The 8,321-nt window shown below is 37.6% G+C and overlaps 1 long non-coding RNA gene across 1 annotated transcript; it reads right to left on the bottom strand.

The window, feature by feature from the left end:
- Nucleotides 1-3,822: 3,822 nt before the first annotated feature.
- Nucleotides 3,823-8,053, bottom strand: LOC145721884 (uncharacterized). Its single transcript, XR_014145878.1, has 3 exons — nucleotides 6,891-8,053; nucleotides 5,411-5,453; nucleotides 3,823-4,098 (listed from the first exon to the last, which is right to left on the bottom strand). It is a non-coding gene; the product is annotated as an uncharacterized LOC145721884 (long non-coding RNA).
- Between the last annotated feature and the right edge of the window lie 268 nt (nucleotides 8,054-8,321).

Below are 8,321 nucleotides of genomic sequence, written 5' to 3'. Positions count from 1 at the left end.
GTTTTCTAAAGCTATTGCTTGGGAACGAAAGAAGTTATGCTGGATTGTGCACTTGAGTGCAATGTTTTTTTCCTTTCATGACTTGAGTCTGCCTGTGCCCCAAGTCATACTGAATGACCCGACCCCTCTGGAAGTGTTTAACTGTCTTGCTGCCTCTCTGGTATTTTGTTCCTAGTAATCTACTCCAGATAGAAGAAAAAATATTCAGCTAGGCCATAGATTGCTCAGGCCAGTGCATTTAGGGACAGAGAGAGATCATCAGGTGACATTAAGAGGGTGATGACAGACCTTATAATCAGGAGAACTGGTTGTTCCACTAGGTGGTTTCTCTCATCCATTCTAAGTTATCAGAGTTTAATTACAAAGGATTTTATAAATATCTACATGTAGGAACCACCTGAATCTTTGGTACAAGGATGGTAATTAGTGGCCTAGCTAAAATAGGAAATAAAACAAATGTAGAGTTCAATCTAGAATCAATTAATATCATAGGAGAATTGGTAAGAAGACTGTCTGGTATTGTTATTCCTGATTCTATTCCTACTCCCAGGAAAAAGAGGCCAAACTTGTATTTCTAGACTCCCTTCTAGGGAACTTAAGTGAGGAAGGAGAAGGAAGGTCAGACATGGAGTTTGGTGAGGAGGGGAAGAGTTTGGGGGTGGGGTGGGAGAGATGTTGGATGGGGATACAGGGAAGGAAATAGGTGGAGGGCTGGCTGACCCTTAACTTTAAAAACTCGTATACATAAATAGTTATTATAAATCAAGCTAACAGATAGTTAATAAAATAGTAGTATCCTCTAGTCTTCATGAGCTGAATCCATAATGATTTGGAAGGCCAGGTTTGAATTGTAGAATTATCAGATTCTTCAGAGATACTTGCCAAAATGTTGTGACCCACGGCCAGTCTCCAGTTTCCCTGCTTTTTATATCTTAGCTCCTTCCTGCACCACACTACAAGGGTTCTCAGGCACACATGTGCAGATGCCCCAGCTCAAGCACAAGCTCTAGTCACATTCCCCACACTCCAACCTCCTGACAAACAGGCGTCTCTAAGCCAACCCTTGGGCCTCAGGGTGCATAAACTGGTGATGTGTTTCTTTCTTGGGGGTTTGAACTCAGGAAAAAGGCCCATAAAGGCCCTAAAAGTGAGGTTGGGTTCAGTCTATAAGAAGGAGGTGTGGGAAGGGTTCCAAGTAGGCAGGTCCCCTTGGCTTCATGGCCTTCCTGCCCTGTGGAGGGAGATACAGGTGGAGTAGGGCCACAGTGAGGCTCTTGAAAGTAGAGGGGTCCCTCTTGCCCAGCTCTAAGGCTAGTACTAAGTGGTAGAACTCTCCAGTGTTTTCACAAAGAACATCTTTAAAAGTAGCAGGTAAAGAGCCAAGCTATGGCTTTGGAGGTTGAAAGACCCCAGGTCCACACTTGTCCAGGAAGTTTCGGAGTCACTTGTCTTTGAGTGGACCATAGTGGGCTGGACACAGACATCTCGGTAGTCATCAGTGTGGATTAAAATGGAGAGACCTTCTTTCTCTCCATTTTCTAGGCACAAAAAATATTCCAGCTGACCCAGAGCCTGAGGTAGGACCTCCAAACAGGACAGAGAGAATTTCTCAATCTCCCTGCCTAGTGGAGAGCTTATATTTTAATTTGACTTAGAAAAATAAAATCACACGGCATGTCTTGTACTTCATCCTAGTGTGATACATACACAGATAATAACAAAACATAAGCCACATTACCCAACTTTTGAATCCTTATAGTGCTCTCTTACACCTGTTGTCTGCCCTGTTTATGTGTTTCCCTTTGTTTACTAGTCTTCTATGTTAATAATTCTTTGAAGGCATGAAGATGCTTATTCATCATTGGGTTCTGGATTTGCACACATCAGATATTCAATAACTCATTTGTCGAGCTGAATAGGATGTTTCAGAATTATTAAAAATGAGTGGCTAAGGACATATTACCTTATTCCAATATTTCTTGGAATTAGTGGGTTTTTTTCTATTTCTGTATTAATTTAGATGAAGTATTCATTAAGCTTTTAAAGTAAGTAAGTAAGTGTGATCCTTTAAAACATTTTATAAATGTTTAGTTTCCAAAAAGAATTCCTGTGACATATAATTTTTCTCAAATAAAATGAAATTCAAACAAAATTAGGACAGAGTTGTAGGAAAGCTAATAGCAATGACAGCTTCGGACATTTTTTGCCCTTTGTAGTTTCAAAATAGACTTTTTCTTCTTTTTGGAACTTTGTGGTGGAAGAGCACCCTTAATAAGAGAAGAGATCATATGTAGAAAAATAACATTATCTAGTACAAAATATTTTTGAGAGCATAAGTCATGACTGGAGAACCAGTATTTTGTAAGGATACTTTACAGTCACTTTTAGGCAATGTTTATAAAAAGCCTAACAAACTTGACCCTGACTTGGCAAAATCAGTCAATGAGGGTTTGAATTAAGCAACCAGCTCAGTTGCTGGGGTCCTGGGGTTCTGACCTCAGCAGTCAAACTGCTGGGGCCACACTGATTGGTTTTGCCAGATAGTCATTTATTGGGTTTGCACACAGAGATACGATCTTCTTGACTTTATAGATTCTCTAGACTTCTCTTACATAAAATAATGTGTAAATATATTTTCTGATTAAGATGGGTATTTACATAGGGGCTGCACACATTGCTATTTCACAATTATTGAGAATATGGGATGGTAGCCAATACTCTTAACAACCAGTAAGGCAAGATCACCAATCCATCAGAACGGAAGAGGCCAGAGTTTGGACAAGAACACAAGTTTTCCCTTGCTGTTCCCAAAGGTACTACAACTACCTGGATCATCCGCTCCTTCCATAGATGAAACCCACATCAACCCAGGAGCGTGACCACCACAACTTCCCAGCCCTAATCTGGAAAGGAAGCAGAGCAGATATTTTAAAATGCTGTCCCAGGATGCTATGGGCCCATCTGCAGGTCACAATGTATTTAGCTCCTAGGACAAAAGACCGAAAGGAAGAAATGGAGGGAGGTGAAGGAGTAAACAACAGTGGTGAGTTGACCTACTCACACTTCACTCCATTCCCTCACTGAAACTTTCTCTAGAACATCAGAGTGAGAGGAAAGCATCGAGAAGATGGGGAGCTCCTACAAATGTTTCTCAGCTTCCAGATTTTGATGGTCTCCATCAATTGGAAAGGATGCCATCAGCAAACTCTAAATCTGTAATTTCTCTGTAGTCTTCAATAGCTCTCTGTCACCATGACTATCTGTTTTGGCAGGAGCCCTGGTGCATTCGGCCAGGAGACCGCACCAGAGACCAATGAAGGTCAGGCCCAAGTTGGGTAGCACCCCAGCTCCCAGCCTTTTGTCCTCAGTTCTCTCTAAGCACACAACCCCAGACACATCAATGAGCACTGTGTCACCTCATCATAAGCACTTCAAATTTATTGTACCATTTATTGAATACATTTTCCCTTCCATTGAGAAAACTCATCTGAAAGACTTTATGAAGTCTTACAGTGAATTCAAATGGGAAAAAGGGTACAGATCCACTGGTGTTAAGCAGGATTGTGTGAAATAAACAGCCCTGCTTTGCTTAGAAAAATCTCTAAGATCAAGAAAAGAGGGGGTTTTCAAGAGAAAGATGGGTTTTCAGGATGTGACTGTGCTGTATTGTACAATGTGTTTTTATTCTGGAAAAAAGAAAGCATTTACCGCCTACTATCTTAGACTAAAACGACTGCTTTTGCTAATTTCATAGCTTGCTTTTTTTTGTAAAGTGCAGTGACCAAGCATAGACAATAATGACCAAAAAAAGCTGACTTCAAATGAAATTTTGTATGCAATTTTTAATTAAGCAATCCGTGCAAACATTTTTTTTTTCTTCAACATCAGGAGGAAAGAAAACGACCACACTTGAGTGCCTGGTGGAAAAACAGAAAACGCTTTCTCATTGCAACCAGATTTCAAAGCAGTGGAGTGTAGGGAGGCAGGGCCCAGGCCCTTAGTATTCCTCAGGATTGCTTGATTGCAAGTCTCGCAAATACGAATCAATTATGTTAGGAGGCACACCTTGCAAGAGGAGCCTGCAGAAGGAAAGGCCACCTAGAGAGGACAAAGAGGAAAAGGCAAAGTCAAAACCGTCTATGTGAAAGATTACTCAAATACTACTTCCTGACTAGCTGCCTAGAAATGTGACTAATTATGTTCCAGTTAGTTACAAAGATTCATTCAGTCCCTCCTTGGAAATCTTCTAGAAGGAAAAGCGAGTTCTCGGCAGACCCATAGCAGTTTTTTGTTCCCTATTATTCAATCTTAGTTGAAATTCCTGACTGGTTGGAAAGCATCCATTGCTCTTGGAGAGGTTTTGGGATTCTTCTACAGATGATTTAAGCCTTCTGACTGAATGGCAGATAAATGCAAGTCATGTTATGAATCAGTGGGAAGAGCTGTTTCCTGTTTGTTAATGTTCTTTTTTTTTTAAGATTTTATTTATTTATTTTAGAGCATGAGCAGGGGGAGGGGCAGAGGGAGAAAGAGAGAATCTAGAGCAGACTCTGCCCTGAGTGTGGAGTTGAACGTGGGGCTCAATCTCGCAACCCTGAGATCATGACCTGAACGGAAATCAAGAGTCAGACGCTTAACCAACTGAGCCACCCAGTGCCCCTTGTTAATATTCTTTTTAATTAAGCACAAAGAATTCCTATTCAAGTGCATTAGAGAAGAAAAAAGGGACCACTCCTTTAACTTTGCCTATTTATACCCTGTCAAAACTGCAAAAATTGGAAAGATTTTGTTAAAAAGAGTAAAACCCATCCAATACTTTCTGAAGGTGAAACACCTACTAATATTTCAAACTTACCTTCCAGGTTTCTGAATTATATTTAAAAAAATAAAAATACTCCTCACAAGAGAACCCATGAAACCATAAAAATTCATGGTCCTTTAAGGAAGTGTTTCACTACTTGCTAATAAATTCACGTCCAGACAAAAACAGCATGCCATTTGAACATTCTTAAAACTTATTTAATGCAAATTTGGGAAAGTCATTCTCCTTTTTTTAAAAAAAAAATATCAAGTCATATATTGGTAGAAATGATGCCACTTATGTACATGTCCATTCCTTGATGCAAAGCGTTCAGAATGCTTGGGTATCATTTTCATCTACATTAAATGCTTTAATTCATGCTCTACTGCATTCAACAACTTGCTTCATGTCAACAGGAGATTGTTGTGATGAATAAGTACTAGCGGTTAATTCCAAGATACTTAAATACAAATTAAAACTACAAAGTTAGAGATTTTAAATAGTCTATTTTCATTGGATTACATAATGAAAATCATGCCATACTCCACAGGCTTTGTATGGCTTATGACAGTCATAAGCTTCATATGCCAAAACCATATGAAAGCTTACCTTAGATGATAATATACATTCAAAAATCCTTACTGTGCTACCACTAAGGGAAAGAGAGAGAAAGAGAGAGAGAGAGAGAAGTTGTAAGCATTAATAAAGTGCTAAAACCAAAGTTGAGTACTTGTTGGATGAAATTATAGTCACAATTATGATGAGGTGATTTCATTAATCCTTAGTCATGTGAAAGATGGAAGAAAATAGAAGCGCATGGAATGAAGGCCGGGATCCAGTCACTTCAAAAGGATCATTAATATGTAAAACATTTATTAATATGCACAACCACTTGGCCTGAACAGGTGGTAAAGCCAATCTGATTGTACAGTGAATATTTATGGTAAGAGCTTCCAAACCATTAGCTTAAAAAAAAAAAAAAAACCTACAACATATATATATTGTGTTTTTCAACAAAAGAAAAACAGAGACAATAGACAAAGAATTAGTGTACATATATATATGTTGAAATTCTAAAAGGCAAAATTATCAAGTAGATGTAATATTAGACTAGTGTATTTTATAATATTGTATTCTGAACTGATTATATATGACTGATCTAAATAAACATAAGGCTTAAACAAACTTAGACTAGAAAGTGACTCTATGTATAATCTAAAAAACCTTAAAGAAAGAGCCCTAATTCTGTCATCTTTAGCAAGCTGACATTATCTCTGGGAATTGTAAACTCAGGCATAGATTTACATCATTAGAGTTTACGTCAGGTTGCTTACCCAGGCGCAAAGAACTTCTTAATTCATTCTTCCAAAGGGGGGTGCATTATACATATAGGATAGGACTCATTTATTGCTTAATACACTTAGTAATGGGGCCTGAAATTTTCCTTCAAGTTCATAAATATATGAAATAATTTTGATCCTATGAAAATATCCAAAGTGCCCAACAGATAGATGGCTCACAGATATTCTACTAGTAAGTTTTTCATTGGAAATCTTAAATATGAAAGTTTCTAAATATTGGATCCAAAGATTTCCAAATATTTTTATTTGTGTCCTCTCTCCATCCAAAATGTCCGGAACACTTTTTCTACAACTTAGCAATTTAAAAACATTCAATCTTCTGAATTTTAACATGAACCTAAGGAAACTACAGTGGAAACTATCTTAAAGGAAGATCATATTTCTCTACATTTAAAAAATGAAAATATTAAAGAACTGTCACTGAGTCCCAAGTTTTAATCATCTGATGTCTACCATGAGATTATCTTCAAATGTAGCTCTCTGGCCTTATTTATGGGGATGTGTGGTATGGTACTTAGTTTTCTGACAAAACATAGTGACTACATTAATTAATATCCTTGAATAATTTGGCCTTCCTGTTCATGGCATAAATACTGTATGCCATGAGCTGCTAAGAAATACAATGAAAAGCAAATTAAAAAGTCAAGCTTTACATGCAAAGTGCGATTTCATGTAAGAGGAATGGAACAGAAAGTAGAAATATCCAGTGGGATATGAACTTTTAAAACCTGTTGCTGCCCCTCCAGGAAGACTGGTTGTCCAGGGGTATTTACTCCTTGATATATCACTGTAGAATTAGAATATTTGTACCAGTATTTATTTATTCTCAGTTGACATTCTTACCTTTTTTTTTTTTCACAGCTTAACTTGATTCAAGTCACCTATTATCAGATAACAATCTGATGATCAACAATCTTGCCTTTACTCTTAGGACCAAAAGTTTTCACCAATACAGCACAGTTGGTACCTTATTATGAACTTACATACTAGTGTATATTACTTGTGTTATTAAATGCAATCACTATACAACTTACTATACAATTACTATAAAGGATATATCATCCATATGTACAATATTATTTGCTTCTATGGAGGACCCCAAATGTTGAGCCATTTGTGAAATAATCATTTTATATCATTAGCAACATTTGTTTATTTTCAAAGCATGCAGATGTGGTACTGGGTTTTTGTTGTTGTTCTTTACTGGCTATTGAGACATAAGTACCAACAATACCTTGATAATAATAAAGCTAGGAGTTGAGAAACCAGATATATTTGCAATTGTTAACTTAGCCTGCATTAGAGCTAGTAAACAGCTAAAATAATATTTAAACTTGTAAACACTCAATAGTCACATTTGACATTTTCTAAGAGTATTTTTGTTTTATATTTGAGAAAAAAAATTTCCTCTTGTTCAGTTATGAATCTATTATTCTGTATTACTTGAGGATGGACAGAAATCACAGCAGAAAGAATACTGTTTTTTTTTTTTAAGTTATAAAAAATTTTTTTTCAGGAAGTATCTTTACTGTATTTTATACTAGATTTAGGACTAAAACCTCTTTTTATATTAGTATCTTAAGTATTTATTATGTTTTTTTCTAAATAGATATTTACAAAGTTATCTTTCAGATTTTTGGATCATAATTTCATGACAAAGAGGTAGAAAAAATAAAGATTTTGGTTATCACAGAAAGGCAATATAATATAAGAAGAAAAAGAGAAAAGACATTTGGATCATGTCACCCATTATCTCATATAACAGTGACTTTGACATCTGTAGGAGTTCTCACAGTATCCCAAAGTAGGTCTTTTGTTTTTTGTTTTTAATTTTTATTTATTTATTTGACAGAGAGAGACACAGCGAAAGAGGGAACACAAGCAGGGGAAGAGGGAGAGGGAGAAGCAGACTCCCAGCTGAGCAGAGAGCCCGATGCGGGGCTCGATCCCAGGACTCTGGGATCATGACCTGAGCCGAAGGCAGACGCTTAACGACTGAGCCACCCAGGCACCCCCCAAAGTAGGTTTTGATTGTCAAGAAAAAACTTCAGGGCGCCTGGGTGGCTCAGTTAGTTAAGCGACTGCCTTCGGCTCAGGTCATGATCCCGGAGTCCCGGGATCGAGTCCCGCATCGGGCTCCCTGCTCGGCAGGGAGTCTG

This window comes from Leptonychotes weddellii, chromosome 5, assembly GCF_054177405.1.
Source record: "Leptonychotes weddellii isolate Sample4059 chromosome 5, ASM5417740v2, whole genome shotgun sequence".
In the NCBI taxonomy this organism is placed as follows: domain Eukaryota; kingdom Metazoa; phylum Chordata; class Mammalia; order Carnivora; family Phocidae; genus Leptonychotes; species Leptonychotes weddellii.
The sequence above is the reverse complement of the archived record's forward strand: the minus strand, read 5'-3'. Positions and strand labels throughout refer to the sequence as shown.